General features: G+C 41.2%; 1 protein-coding gene across 12 annotated transcripts in view; it reads left to right on the forward strand.

Annotated features, from left to right (window-relative positions):
- The window catches only part of ANKS1B (ankyrin repeat and sterile alpha motif domain containing 1B), a 536,016-nt gene that overhangs the window by 438,483 nt on the left and 81,455 nt on the right, over nucleotides 1-16,078 (forward strand). Inside the window, exon 1 of one of the 12 annotated variants that reach the window (XM_033058238.2) lies at nucleotides 8,810-8,834. The exons of 10 other annotated variants lie outside the window; for them this stretch is intronic. The gene's annotated coding sequence lies outside the window, so the exon portion shown is untranslated. Of the gene's footprint in view, nucleotides 1-8,809; nucleotides 8,835-9,475; nucleotides 9,536-16,078 lie in introns of those variants that run through there. One more of the 12 variants, XM_033058237.2, reaches the window with a different exon arrangement.

Raw genomic sequence — 16,078 nt, forward strand, 5'->3', positions numbered from 1 at the left:
AATGCACAGAGTTTATTTAATTATTTCTAAACAACCCCAAAGAAATTAAGACTTCTTGAACATTTTTTCCCTTCAAGCTAGTAATGACACACTCTGGTTTGTATATGAGCTCTTATTTGTTCAAATCTTATACAGTCTCTCCTAATGTGCAACCCGAATTTCCCCCTCTGCATGTTAAATGAGCTCCTCAGTCTTCTTTGATTAATCACAAAATATGGCCTACTTTATGACATGCCTTTAATTATTCGTAGATAGTTCTTGTTATGTCATTTTCCTCCGGATGGCAATTGCTTAGCTGTATAATTCCACACAGATGTTGTTTTCCAAACACCTCTGTTCAGCTCCAGTCTACTCATCCTGCTTGGCCAGAGCACATCCTTTTAAATACTCTGTCCCTGGACAATTCTCTGATCTTTAATCACTGTCGAGTACTGCATTGCCATCCTGCTCAGTGTTTGCGCTCTGCTTTTCCAGAGTGAATGAAAAATAACATCTGAGCCTAAAGGGAACCCTACAAGCAAGGAGGAGGAAGAGGCCAATTTAAGGGGAAAATTAAGAGTGATGTTAAGAGGAGCAGCAGCCATGAGAGTCCTGAAATTCCCTCCTGTGGCTCACCCGGATCAGTCAAGTGTGACCAAGAACAGCAAGAGGTGCTGTTCTGATGAGCCCAGGAGGAGTGAGTGTTATCACCCTTCCAGCATACAAGTGTTCCTGGCACGGGAGGCAGCTTCCCTTGGTCCTCCCCCTGGCCATAAATTGTCTTACAGTCTGACATTCCAGTATCTTCATACAGAAAAATAACACATTTCTCTCTTTTGTAGCCATGTGAAATATTAATACGGGATTTATAATTTGATCCTGGGGAGAGAACTAAAGGTCATTGTACCTTTGCTTTGCATTTTTTATGTAGCAATACCTTCTGGCCATAGAAGATAGGAATTTTCTGAATCGTTCATGTGGTTTTGTCTTTGATTAATGCTTAAAGTTTTATTTTTTTCTTAAAATAATAAATGTAAAGATTTTTCATTCAGTGAATATTCTATAATGTTGAAATGTCTTTTAATTGATTCATGTAAAGAAACTGAAATCTGAAAATATTTAATGGAGAAGGTATTCTGAAAATGTTTTCAGAACATAGTTTGGACGTATAATATGTCCATATTTATGGTCATAGACATTTGTTTTGAATTCTCGGGCAAAAACAAAACAGTAGCATTGCAGTTTAAACTATTCCATTTATTTTCATGTGGGATCAGTATTCACAGACATATTTTATAATAGATTGTAGTCTACTGATTCCTCTGATTCACCATGATATTTGTTCAGAAGGAATCTTGTACTGTAGTAAAAGACTTTAGGGGATTCTTTTTCTTCTGGGAAAACACAGAAATCTTACTTATAGATCCTGTGAGAAAGTAATTTCTTTGAAAAGATAGTAAAGAATTATTTGTATTTTAATAAGCTATTAATATGGAATATTTAATTTTGTTTTACTTATTCAAAACATAACATTTGAGGAAGAATTAATTCACTAAACTTCCAAGTGAAAATACAGTGTTTTTAATAGAGCATGTTAATTATGAAGAAACTATAGCTATCAATAATGTAAGCCACCTAGTAAAGAAACTGTGTATCTTTCTATTCTCTTCCAACTTTTTTCTGATCACTTTACTTTATAATCCATCTCTCAATCTGCTAGTAATATCTTGAGAAATTTTATGCTGAAGAGTCTTAGAAATAGACTATTTGTGTCTAATATTTGAATAGTTCAAATATATTATGACCAACGTTAGAACACAGGGATTATTTACAGCATGGCCTTTGACACCAATAGCAGTGTTCATTATTTAGACTTTTTTAAAACATCTATGTGCATCTTACAGTGAAGTGACATTAAATATACATTTGTAGCCATGTATCAAGTGTTGGTATACAATCTACATGCATATGCATGAGTTTCTGAAGTCAAGTAAAGTTTTCTTTCTGTTAGAAGCTGATCATCTCATGGTATTTTTAGACTAACTATACCATCCAGCTCAAAATTAATTTCCTCAAGTAGCCTTCTCTCTCTAACTCTCTGGGAAGCATTTATTCCTTCCTCTCTGACTTCCAAGCTTTAAAAATAGTACATTTTCAGGAAAAATAATAGAACAGAACGACTTCTATGATTTTATGCTTTCCTTTTCTATAGAAAAACCACCAAGTGTCTGAGCCAGGTGTCTCCCTACTTCACTTCAATATCCCATTATTGTTTCCCTTCTCCCAGTAAGAACATGCACGCTAACATTCACATACATCCCCTTCATGGTTAATTATCTGCTTACTAGAAAACTAATATTCTGTTCTATAATGCTGTAGTATTATTCCATTTTATTCATTTCTTAATCAGGATTAAGAGCAGATTTCCACTCTTGTTCATTGCTTTGCTTTCTGATCACACATTAGATGATATCTGTTCACTCAACTCTTTATTTTCTTTCCTAATTAGTAGAATAACCATTGTGGTCACAAGAGTATAAAGGATCCATGTACTTTTCCTAGGTTTCTCTTTTTATTTCCATTAACCTGCCTGACACCAGATTATACTTTATATTCATATCAATATTCCATATGGAAAATTAAAAGACATTTCAAACTAGATGCTACAATTTTCTAGAAATTATTTTTATATTTTTATTTGCTTCAATTCAGGTTGCAATGTGGTTCTTTTAGGGAAATTTTTAAAAGAACTTGAAAGCATGAAGCCTGTACTAGCTCAGGGACTCCCTTGTGCTGTCTTTTGCTCTCAAAGAAACTGACTGCAAATATTCCATGTTTATAAGCGCATTCCATGTTTACAAGCACCACTAGCATCATAATTGACCAGATAATTTCTTGAGACTTCATTCAAAGGCAGGTTAAGGGGATTTGTAGTTACTCCATGCCTTTGGCACCCAGATATTTGTTAGCAAACAAGAACCAGATGTTGTGGGAGTCTATGTAGACAAGACTTCTCTGTACATTCAGTTGGTCTTCATATATTAAAGGTCCTTGATTAATGCTTTATTTCTTTATAGACCTAGGGGATTGTCCTGGGGGTGGTGGGGGGAAAGGCTTAATCTATGTTTACCAGTGAGAATATCTCCTGAACATCTCCTCAAACCCCAGTGCACCATAGCACCAGCTCCTGCAGAGACTCCAGTGGTTCCAGAAGATAGCTCCAGTTATCTCTTTGAGTCCTACAATAACTGCATGCCCACACAACTTTATTTGGAACTTGCTCTTTCCAAAGGGACTGTATAGTCCAAATTTATCAGCTTCTTTGGAATTCTCTCCAACACTGGACAATTTTAAGAATTAAAATCAAAATAAATTATTAATTATTTTGAAACATGGGCATTTCAGTTTTTTATTCCAAGACTGGAATTAAGAGAAATGTATAAAGACAACTCTAGTTGTAGTATGATAGTTAAATTTCTATCGAGTCCTTAACTTTTTTTCTAGAATATTTAAGCTTCTAGAAGTGTTTGTCCTATACAGTAAGATTCCATGATCTGAGTGCTGACCCAGAGCTGCAAGTAAAGCCAGCTTGCAGGACTGGCTTAAATTCCCCGTGAGATTTTCCTGCTTAAAACATCATTCTGTTAGCTTTCTGTGTTCAAAAAATGACAACTTCCTTTTTTCTTCCTTACTTTGAACTTAAGTCCCTGCCTCTTACCCGAGCCAACACATCTGTTCCATCTATCTCCAGTCAGTGTATTCCCTTTGTCCTGATTTGCTACAGCCCTGGTGCAAGTGGTACAGTCTCTGTCAAGTTATAGATCATGGGCATTATGTAAGCAGATTTTACCAAATGCAGAGAATTTCCTTATGTGCTGGACTTCCAGGACTGTGGACTTCCATAAACCCAGACTTCTGTCATTCTTGTTTGCAACTCTCCCTTTCCATGTGTCCTTTCTCACCTGTATGTTCTCAGCTATAGGGACCTATATATACCAGGTATAGGGATGTTTTGACAAGTATCATTTACTAGTAAAATTCTTAAATATGCTTTCTGTTTATCTCTTAGATTCACATTATGATTATGCTTTCTCAGTAAACGTATGTAAACAATTCATTTACTCAGTATCTTAGTGTTATTATGTTTATGTATACTTCTAATAACCTGTGGTATAAACCCAGTCTGCTCAGTCACTATTCAAGAAATTCAAAATTTGGGTCTGAAAAAAGATTGCAAAACCAGTCTGGCTAAATATTTTCAATCATTTTATCTTGCTTTTTAATGAAGATCGCTTCTCTACTTGAAAACATGATTTAATTTTATCTTGCTTTAGCTCTCTAGACTGCTTGATAGACTACAAATCAGTAAGACTATGGATATCAGCAAAGCAGTTCCTATTAGCAAATGATTATCTCTAAGAGAAAAGAATCAAGTTACAACACAGGCCTTTGCAGCACTGGTGAAAGAAAAAAATTAGCACAAACCTTTGGAGAAATTACTTGAAGAATCAGGATATAGTACTTTTATATTTTACTAAGAAGAGGCTGTTTCACCTTATTTTCAGAAATAAATTTCATTGCTAAAGGACATTAATTTTCTATGACTAAAACTTCCATTATTAAGCTAATTAAGTGATTATCAACAATTAAATTTAAGTAGAAAACAGATTTCTTCCCTATATTTCAACAGATTTCACTTTCTGTGAAAATATATGTAGCATTGTTTGTCAGCAGAAAAAGTAACTTTTAGGGGCCATTTTGTTAATAATCTAGTTCCCTTTTGACTTATTCATCAATGTGCAGTGTGGTGCTGCTCATGGATTAAGCCTAGGAAATCTTGGATGTAAGTAACTCTATGCATGTGGTAACGGGATTCTTTATTTAAAATGGTCTTTTTTGCTATAGGTTAGGGTGATCCTTTCCCAGAAATAATCCAAACCTCCCATTTCTGCAATCTGATTTGTAGAAGTTTCTGCGACTTTGACATGGAGGTGGCTCAGGTCTAGAATCTATGGAATGTTGCTGCCCACAGGTGCTTTCCACAACAATGAAGAATTCCCCAGTGTACCTGATTTTAAGGCATAGCTGGATACCAGATGAGTATAAGAAAGCAGATCCTGTTCTAGCCATTCTCTGGGAATGGAGACTTCCTGGTTATTGAGCCCTACTGGTCAGATAAATTCCATGCAGACAATGACCATAGTGGTAGTGTTTTGCCATGAGGCTGGTTAGCAAGTTGAGCTCCTCATCTGGCATTGCTGAAAGCACCTGTGCTGAACCACTGCTGCTCAGCCTGAGCCACTCCCAGGGCAGGAGAATCACGTGTTGTCTGCTGTTTTAACACCTAGAAGTTTCCGTCTAGTATCACATCAGCTAATAGAACTAGATCCACAAATCAGTCACAATGGAGGAAGCTTGCAGGAAAATGTGTAATGGCATCCAAAAATAGTGTGAAGCCATTCACAAAGCAAAAAAATAATTACAGAATTGTCCCATTGCTGTAAAGGAGAAAGCAAGATGCCTAGTTCCTTTCAACAAGAAATGGCCACCATGGCAGCTCCTCATAGAGACCCACAGATCTACAGATAAATGAAGTGTTGGGCCAGGCTTTGATCACTGTGATCAGCACATCAGCACACTTTGCTGATGAGTTCAAGGAAAATCACAGGGAACTTCTAAGAAAAGAAAATTATGTTTGTGATCAGACCTACTCATATAATCACTGAAAAAATTTGGCCTCAACATACACATCTAATATTTTGAAGCTTAAAAAAATATTTGCTAAAACTGATGAAATAGATCCCTCTCTCCTCTATCTAGCTCCCCATTACTAAAATAAAATTTTACTTTGCCTTAATGAAAAGAGTCATCACACTTGTTGAAACATAGAATGGCCCCTACAGCCAGGACTGCAGTCTGTTCACAGTCTCTGCTTCTCACACCCCATCTCAGTCCAACCTGTAACACCCACAAGAACACCAACTGAAGAAATGGCCTGTTCCTGCCTATGAGAGAGGCAATTTTTTCTCCGTTTATAGTAACAGATCTCCCTTACAGAACAGACTGAGAGGTATCCCAATGTACACTCCTGCTATGACAGAGGTACCTCACTTCATTTATTTTTATCTTTACTTATCTGGCCGTGTCAGGATGCCAAGTAGCCAACCTTCTCTCCAGCTCCATCACACGAGCAGGGTTGAGAGGACCAGGTACAAGTGTCTGGGCTGATGGCAGCGTGCAATTGCAGACCTGGCTCACTCACCACTGACTCAGCCATGGCACCTGCTCACCCATAGGGGTCAGACCTTAGAGAAAGTGCTGCTGGCTGGAAAGGAGTCAGGCAAAAAGAAGGTCAGAGTGGCTGAATGGGAGATGTACCTAGTGGTGAAATCATACAGATCTTCCCTGTCAAAACATTACAAAATCCAGGTTCATGTTCACCTCTTCACCAGGCTTCTACATGTCTAAAAATGCCCTTTCTTCCACCATCTTGCTAGGAACCTTCATCCTTTCCTTGGGCTTGCTAGGTGCTACAGACTTATTTCCTTCATGGAGAGCTGCTATAGCCTGGAATATGTTACAATCAATAGAAGTAATGAAGTTTATGGCAGGTATAGAGAATGGCTGGCACATCCACTATGCTCTGCCATCAGCAGATTGGCCTCATGCTGACAGCCTTAACTGGTTCCTCCTCTGGCTTAGCAATTTCATGTAATGATTGCTCCTAACTCAGACAGCCGTTAATGGGTCACATCCCACCTATTCTAAAGATCTGATTTCAGTTTAAAAATGCAGATCACAAAACCCAGGACATAGCAAGTTGGGACTGTGCTAAAAGTCTTGTTATTTGCAGGGATAGAGATGTGGAGACCAAAGGTATTGGAAAAGTATAGACAAATCCATAGACATCATTCAACATTTTAAGGAAATGCTGCCAAAGCATCTGCTTTGAAAAGATCTATTCATGTCAGAACAAAAGTGACACTGACAATTTAGACGTTAAAATTTAAACTGCATTGACATGTTTTGGAAAGATGAAAAAGAAGTGTTTTGAAATGGACATTTCATATTTACAGCCTCAGTTTTTGGAATTGTGTTCAGGAAATGTTGCAAAATGTTTATGTTTTCTCCTGATTCAGGATGAAACTAAACTTTTATATTCTATTTGGTCCTTCTCCAGATGGGCTACATCAAATCTATATAAACACCAGACTGTGTCTATAAGGTTTTATTGAAACAACGGAGCTCTGCAAAGAAGCAGAGAGTACTCACTTAAAATCAAAATAATTTTCCAAACCTCATTCTAAAATGTGCTTTCAAGCTAATGCTTTGAGTTCCTCAACACTATTTTGGCAGGAGTAATTAGTTGAAATCGCTTATGATATAGAAAACTGTATCTCTAGTTTTCATTACTACTTTAAGCATTCCTTTCAACTCTTAAATAATCAGCAGTTGATCTTGGTGATTCATAGGCAAACATTGCTGCCTTTACTCACATACGTATCAGCGCGTTCAGTCAGCACTATCTTGTGGTTGAGTCAGTCCAGCAAACCTGCTACACGTTGCTGAGCTCGTGGCTATGTGCGTGTTGTTAGCATTCTTTGTAACCAAGAGAACCATTTGTGAATAAGATCATTTACTCCTTGAAAGACTTGCTTTTGAAAAAATGCAGCTTAGCACTAGTTTGAGACCTAATTAATGCTCTGAGGGACATACACTCAGAACCTCAAATACTATTTATTTTGGTTCTCAAAGCCATCTCTGCTTGACGTTCCATGTAAGCACATGCAATTGAACATGCCAGATGAAAGGGCTAGTGAATTAGGTTTCTATATTTAATCAGTGTGAGGTCTCTGAGAGGTCTGACTATGAACTTGTACGCCTGGAAAGTTTGCCTTCCTGGTGTGCTGGATCTGCAGATACTACATCATCCATCCCTGCTCTTCCTCTTGCAGAGGCTGAAAATGATACTGAATTTCTGTATCACTGTGACTTATCTGTGTAAAGCTGTGCAGCCCAGAGAGAAACATTTAGTTTTTTCTTCCAATTGTTTATAAAGGATTTTATTTCACAGAAGGCAGAAAGCCTCCAAAGGCAAGACTGGGGCCTGAGGCACCTGCCTGGCTGATGTCTTGGAGAGATCTGCAGGGAGTAGGTTGGAGAAGGAAATGCAGCAGGCGTTACTAACCACATCCTCCCCATCACTTCACCTGCTGTAACTGAGTAAAATTGTTTGACCTGGTAAAATGTTTCTTCCAGACTCCACCGGCTGAGCTTGTCAGATAATGTGCTCAGCCATCAAGTGTGTAACTTCCTCAGGGAAGCAGAGTAAGAGATAAGAGCCGCCATGGGGGACTGAAAGTGCAACTCTGTCCTCTGACATTTTGTAAAGTTAAATTATAGGAGCATTATCTTTTGTAGTTTATTTCATTTATTAGGCAGCGCGGGTGCTGCTTAATGGGATGCAGTCACCGAAGTAAGCAATCCCGTGGGATGCTTATTTGTTCGTATTAACGCAGGAATTCGAGCTCGGATGAGATTTATTTAGATAGTCGTGTTAAAAAAAAAAAAAAAAAATGAAGTGGTTCTGCCGGGGGAGCAAGGGAAGGCGTTCGCCAGCCGGCGGCGGGGACGGAGTTTTGCCGGCGGCTCCCCCGGCCCCCGCGCCGCCCCGGCTGCGCTCGGCGGCCCCCGCCAGGCCCGGGGCAGCGGCGCCGCGGGAGCGCCCCGCCCGCGCGGAGTGCGCGGAGTGCGCGGGGGCGCGCGGGGCCCGTGGATATCCATAGTAACGGCGGGGGCCGGGGGAGGCGCCGCGGCAGCGCCCGCCCGCCGCAGCCGGGACCGCACCGAGCGCGGTGAGCGCGCGCGCGCGCCCCCGGCCCGCTCCGCCCTTCCCCCCCCACGCGGGCAGCGCGGCCGGGAGCGCGCGCGCGGCCCCGCGCAAAGCGGGAGGGGGGCTCGGGGGCGCGCGCGCGGCGGCGGCCGGACGGGGAGGGCGGCGGGGGCTCCGGTGTGCGCGGCTCCGCGGCGCTCTCCCTGCCTGACTCACCGCGGGGCGCGGGGAAGATGCTCAGCGCGGAGGGGTAGCGGCTGCGGAGCAGACGTCGGGGCCCCCCTCTCTCCCCTCCCTCCCCGCCCCCGCCGGGCTCGGCAGCTCACCCGGCCGCCGCCGCTCCTAGGTGAGACCGGGGGCCAGGGGAGGTGCTGGGCGAGCACGGGGGGCCGGGCAGGGGGCCACCGGGCACCGCCCCCGCCCCGCCGCGCAGCCCGGAGCAGGTGTCGTGTCCCCCCCGGGCCCCGGGCGCGGGGAAGCGCAGGGAGCGGACCCCGGGGGACGGGCGGGCGGGAGCCGGCGGCGCCTGCGGTTGCTGCGTTCGCAGGATTATGTCAGCCCGCGCCTCGCCGGTGCCGCGGGGCGAGCGGCGGCGGCTCCCGCCCGGCGGCGCTGCGGGGCGCCGCGCTCCGGGGCGGGCGGGGGTCGGCGGGGAGGCGGCCCCGGGGCAGCAGCGGCGCGGACGGAGTTGGAGCCGCCCGACGGAGCCGGTGCTCGCAGCCGGTGAGTTGTCACCGGGCCGGCCTGGCCGCGGGGACAGCCCCGGTGATAACAGCGGTGCCGGGCAGCCCCGCCCGGCCCGGTGAGCTCCCTCCGGGCCGTCCGGAGCGGTGATTAATGCCAGGCAGGGGGGAGGCGGGCACCCGCTCCGGTGCCGCGCGGGAGAGCGGCAGCGCGGCGCGCACTGCCCGCAGCAGCGGCTGTCGAAGCGCGGCCGCGTCCGTGTGCGCGCTGCAAAGCTCGGCTCGCTCGGGTCTGGGAACTTGGCCGTGCTGTGCCCTGCTCCGAAACTTGCTGAGCGAGGTCTCGCCTTCACGGCACCGCTGCTTGTCCGCTCGGTATTTCAGGAACGCTACTTGGGTGAAGTGTTACGATTGTAGGGGGGGAAAAAAGGGGATGAGAAGCAAAGTGTGTAAAGATCTGGATGATGGTTTATGTTTTTTATGTTTTCATATCTCAGAAAAGACTCACGTTTAAAAAATGCGTAGTAACGAACAGGTATTGTAGCGTTTGGCGATAAAACAGTATTGGTGTTGGGAGACAAACGATATCTGAGAATTTAATTTGCCATTTAGTTTGCTGCACACGTGCAGTTACAATTTTCCTGAGCGTTTTTATCATGTGGAGTGGTGCATGTTGCCATGTGCCTTGCAGAATTCCTTTAGCTGTGCGAGCAGTGGCGATGTGTGCCAACAGGCGCAAAATCAAGGTGTACTCTGTAGCGTTGTTGGGAGCAGCGGTGCTAATGAGGAATGCTACATCTCTGACAGGATTACTGCTAGAATGTATCTTATGGTTCCTTAAAGAACGTTTTAACTTGTTTCTTTAACGAGGCACAAAATACTGTTAGACCCTGCCACAATGGATAGTAACTTGCCATTTGAATGCACTTTAAGGACCAATTTGTGTCCTCTTCTGTAAACACCAACATATAAAATACAGTCACCTGCTACAAAAAAAAACACCTCAGTGAAAGGTTGTTCGTATGACTTTTTTCTCCTGTATAAATGTGATCCCGAATTGTCAGCACTCGTGTGGAGTTGATACTTGTTTGCTCAGTACAACGCCTTGATCCTGTGGTGTATAATTAGGATAACGAATTAAAGCTCCTTTCTGATAGCATTCTAAAAATTTCAGTGGTGCTCTGATAAAAATGAAGAGTAAGTGATTTTAGCAGAAAATATTGGTCTGTTGGCAGTTGCTCAGTAAGAGATATGTTCTTTTTGATACGTGATTATAACGCGTGCAAGCTGCAGTTATGCTATCGCTCCCACACCCTCTCAACTTTACACACCTGAGAAGTTCTATTTCAAGAATTTGTGCAAATGGTTGACAGATGAGAACTCGAGGAGCTTTCTGATGTGTTCGAAGTAAGCTCTGCTTCCTGTACTATTGATGAACTCATATATATGTATATATATATATATATATTTTTTTTTTTTTTTCCCCTGGAGAAAGGAGATGTGAGAGTCAGGAAGAGATAAACTTATCCAGTAAGAGGGCAAATTAAAATGCACTATACATATTTGTTCTACTTAGGAGGCATTGAAATGCAGTACCCCAAAATTAATTCAGAAAGCTGAGGGTCTGCTGCTTTTTCTCTCAGTGTTTTTCTTGGTTAGTGGGGAGGGAAGAATGACACCTCACACTGAAAGTGGACACATGGAGTTAAAAAGGGAGGATAGAGGATGTGAAAACTGGGAACAGAGCTGGCGATAAAGCTGCCATCAAAGGTGGCTGCACTGAAGTAAGAACATAAAGCAAACTGGCTCTAGGTAAAAGTTTTGCTGCTGGGGAACTTAGGAGGGAACTGTGACCTGGGTCAGTCATGATTTCATTTACAGTCCAAGACAAAGACACTTTAGTGTCAAAGAAATCAGAATTCCATGTTGGAAACATTGATTTAGATTTGTTTCCGTCACTCAGGAGGATGCAGGTTTTGCTTTGTTTTAACATTAAACACTTGGCATTTTGGTAAGGATCTTTGTATTTATTTGTGACATGTTAGTGGTAGGCATAGTGAATAATATTCTTCACAAATAGTAAACTCCCACCTTGCTTTGGGCAGACAGAGAAACTGTCAAGCCTTGGACTTAAGCTCTTTTGGCTCTTGGTCCTGAGACCTGCTCTGCATGCAGACTGCAAGTTAAAGCAAAGATGAGAGTGAATGGCACCATTCTGGGTCCAAGTTTATTCATTTGCCAAATACCAATCATGACTAGATTTTTTTCTGATGATCCTATTATCATAATGCTTTGCTTATTAAATGTTGAAAATTTATATTAATCTTCCAAAATCAACAATCATTGTGATGGACTGGCCAGTTTTCACGCTGAGAGATGTGATTTAGTATTGTTTGTACATTAGGGAACATATTGGCTTATACCAGTTCACATTTTCAATGTTGTCTTCACAGTTCTACGAGCTGCAAGCTTATTTTTAAGAAATCACAGTCAAATTCTAGAGAATAACACCTTCAGAAAATTGTACCATACTGGCACTCTTTATGATCCAATGCAATTTTTCCCTTTGTGTAGGCAAAAACAGAGGGCTGCTTGTACTTTGTCTTTTAGTCCATGTGCCAACTATGCCAGCTTGTCTACAAGACAGTAGTCATCGTTCCAAGTATCAAAGGGTTATGCTTCAGATAAATGTGGCTTTGACAAGGTAATTAAGCTAGGAAAGGTGTCTCATTGTCTTCGTTTGCTTGCTGCCTCTATCCGTAGTCTTTCTGTATTTTTTTACCTTTGAGGAGAAAAGATTCAAAAGGTGGCAAGTTTGTTAGAGGGTTTCAGCATATGAGACTGAGGATTTTGGGCGCTGCAGTTCAGAGATGCAGGTCTTCACATACCTTATTCTCAACTACTTAGCTCTGTAATAGAGTATCAGTCTGCACCTATGTTTGAATTGCTCTTGGAGATTGTCTTGGTTTATGGATTACATGTAAACATTTTTGGGTCAATTTCAGTGGTCATATTGCTTTTGATGTGGACTTATATACTGTCAAGTACTCTAGGAGAAGAGGAGATCCATGGTGTTGGGTTGAGCTTGTTTTCCTTCTTTTCTATTTATGTACTCTGGAACAGTAGACTTTTTCTAAAAGTCCTTCAGTCAGGTAGAAAACATTTCTTCCTCTCTCCAAAGATTCTTCAAAAAAACCCTCAAATCTGGGCTGGATTCACTCTAACAAACTTGAACATGGTGTTAAAGGATCTTGTTGACATTTTCACCCTGCATTGAATTTCTCTGAAGTATCTCGCAGCATTTCAGGTGGCTTCACCTTAGCTGCAGATAGGAATTGTTATGTCTGGCCTAAGGAAGTGATGATACTGGTGTTGAACAAACCTAAACCAAAGGAAAATCACCAAGCAGACAGCCTCTCTTCCTTGGTAAAGGAATGGCAATTCTTGGTTGAGGAGTGCTGGTACGTCTCCTGGAGATTCTCTGTCCTCTCATCACAGAGTCAAAGAGGTTCTTATTGTCATGAAAATACTCAAGCATGGAGAAAATCCAGTACTGTATCCATTCTTCCTCCATTCCTTTCTTATTGCCTTCAAACTCTTACTGGTGGGTTATTTCTACCTGCCAAGTGAGGAACATCTTAGAGAGTTTTGCGATGCCTTTCATAAAGGCAAATGATATTTATTCCCTGCTTGGCCCATCTTTGTGGTACCTCAAGAGGAATAACAAGAACATAGAGGCTGCAGGGTTATCAGCTTTAACAATCCCAGAATTCATCTCCTTTTCGTTAGGAAATCCCAGTATATCTGTGCCCCGAGAACTGAGTTTGGGTTAAAGTCAAATGCCTGAAACACAGCTTGATCAAGAGAAGAGGTAATGAGCAGTGACAGTGTATCTGAGGACCTTCTAATATCTGTGGCTGTGCTATCACTTGAGGGCACTTGCTCAATGTTAGAAAGCAGTCTTCAGCACTGGAATATACTCGCTCCGTGGATGGTTAAAATTGTACATTTTTTTCCCCTTGTGGATCTTGGTTTGTTTTCAAGGCTTGCATGATCCCTTGCTAAAAGAAGAGTACACTTCTCCTTTGGGAAAACCAACTGGAAATTACAGCTGGTCCAGAACTAAGTAATTGTAACCATCCTGTTTTTTCTAAATGTACCACACATGCTGCAGGCTTATCGGCAGTGCCTGAAATAAGTGTCTGGTGTGGTCTAGGGAAGCTTGAGATGAAAATTCTTTCTCCCAAGCCTTTGTCTTTGGAGTTTACTCTTTCTAGAAACATGAAACTGGGACATGTTAAGGAAAGAATGTCTCTTTCTTACTTTTTTCCAGCTTTTTGATTCAGGAAATCCAATGTGATTTATATGAAGTTTGTTACATGTAATTGTTCTTCATTATGTTCATGTTTCCTGCAGTCATCAAACATTGAGAGGGTTTTTTTTCTATTGTTTAGAATGTTTTAAGTTCTGAGGCTGTAAAAACACTAAATTTTAATAAAAGCTGCAATAGTAGCAGATGAAGTCAGCAGGGAGTTTGACAGAAGATTTTAGACCATTGTTTAAATTTTGAACTTCTTTTTTCCAGAAAGTGCTTCTCTACAGCAGAGAATAAACATTTAATTTTGCAGTACATTTAAACGTGGTGAAACATGAAGGTGATAAACACTTGTTTTGCTTGTCCTACTGTAGATGATTGTCTAAACTCTTCAGTTAGTTGACTGGTCCTCCTGGTGCAGGTTGGAGTCAGACCTTCAGTGCTTCTGGGTATTTGCACGTATGCTGCCTTAGCTGGTTCTATGTACTTTGAAGTAAAACTTTTGCAATGATATCAGTGAGAATATATATCTCTTTTACCGGGATATACTGAAGATAATTTATTCTTCATGTATCTGTTCAGTGAAAAACACTACTCCACACAATATCTTTAAGTATCTCAATACAAGCCGCTGGTACAAGCCACTGGTAAATTGGTGAGCCACAAAAAAGTTTGGGTGTAATTATTCCCAATATAGGAAACAGCAAAGTCAGTTACAGTGTTCATCAAGAATTATTATATAATACTAAAATATGTGTTTATGGATGTGTGTATGCATGTATAATAGGAATAATTTTAATTCTAGAAATTTTACTATTGTGATGCGTGATCATCTCACTATTGTCAAGCTTCATCTTATCCCACTGAAACTGATAATAAAGCGCTCAGTTATTTTGAAAAGAATCATCAAAAATGTGTGTAACAATAATCTAGTAAATTCTCACTGTTTATACAATCTTAGATCATGTCACAGCATAAATAAATATGCTGGTAAATGCTAGTGTGCAAATAGTTAAAACACTTAATTTTTAAGTTAACTGAAAACTGGCTAATTATCTCCTTCAAAATCCCGTAATCAAAGAGCTGTTATGCCACTGTTGGGCTTTGTTAATGCTTTTGTTTCCCAGGAATGTTTTCAGATATAATTCTAAAATCTTGGAAAAGTGTTACTTTGATAATAGTGCAGCCACCTGGAAAGTACATTATTAATGAGTACCCAATTGGTCTGTGAAGCACCTGTGTTATTATTATGTGATCAAAATACATAGAACTTCAATTTTCTGTACCAATATTAATAAACCACCACAGAGGTAAGTGGATATTAGAGTGAATAGTCACACAGAAAAATACTTTAGCAAAACCTAAGGGAAGTATTGTATGATTCATTGTATTTTTACTGAAGCTGTTATAAACTGGATGTAGGTTATTATTTTTCTTTAAAATCTGAGTGTGGCAGGGATTTGGCTCTTAACACTAGCAAGAAACAGGAATTCAAGGACTTCCATAGGCTTTTGTGAGTACTTCTCAGTTCTAATCCATGTTATGCCCAGCTTGGGTATTTCAGAAGTAAAGATTGACTCTACAGGAAACATATTACATAAAAACTTCCAAACCTCATCTTTGTTAAAAATTCCTGTAAAAGTGTTATGTTTAACAGGTGTTGACAGGTTCAAAAACCTGTTGCACTAACCATTTCCTAGGGATTTCCCCACTGCTTATTAATTTAATTAATTATCTATGTAATTTTTATTATACTTGTTCAAAATGGCAATAAATCTTTAATATTGTCTCTATACTGCAAAGTTGCACTTCTTTAAGCATTAAAATATGGAAAGAACATGCAGAATTACGACTGTCATTTTCTGCTTGAATTCTATTGATCCTAATTTTTGTTGTTGGCAAGAGTATCTTTAACTTGTGTGAAAGATTAACAGACCCTTAGCACAAGATACAGATTTTGGAATCACCATGTAGTGCTGTGACTTGAGTGCTTCCAAACCACTGCCTGCCCTGAATAGTTTCAGTACCCTGGCAGACAGCTCCTTACTTGTCCTTTAAATACTTTGTATTAATCACAGTACAGTAACAGCAAGTTCAATTGTTTAGTGCTGTCCACATAATGTTCCTTTCATAAGCACCCCCCAACCAGTGCAGAATAATCTTTGTGCTTACTTGGATGAAATATGCCCTTTACACCTGTAGTTCTTGGCTGTGCCCATTCCTTGCTGTTACCATTTATGTTCCTTACAAAACTGTCTGGGGCTGAGC

The sequence above is a fragment of the Catharus ustulatus genome, chromosome 4 (assembly GCF_009819885.2).
Source record: "Catharus ustulatus isolate bCatUst1 chromosome 4, bCatUst1.pri.v2, whole genome shotgun sequence".
NCBI lineage: Eukaryota > Metazoa > Chordata > Aves > Passeriformes > Turdidae > Catharus > Catharus ustulatus.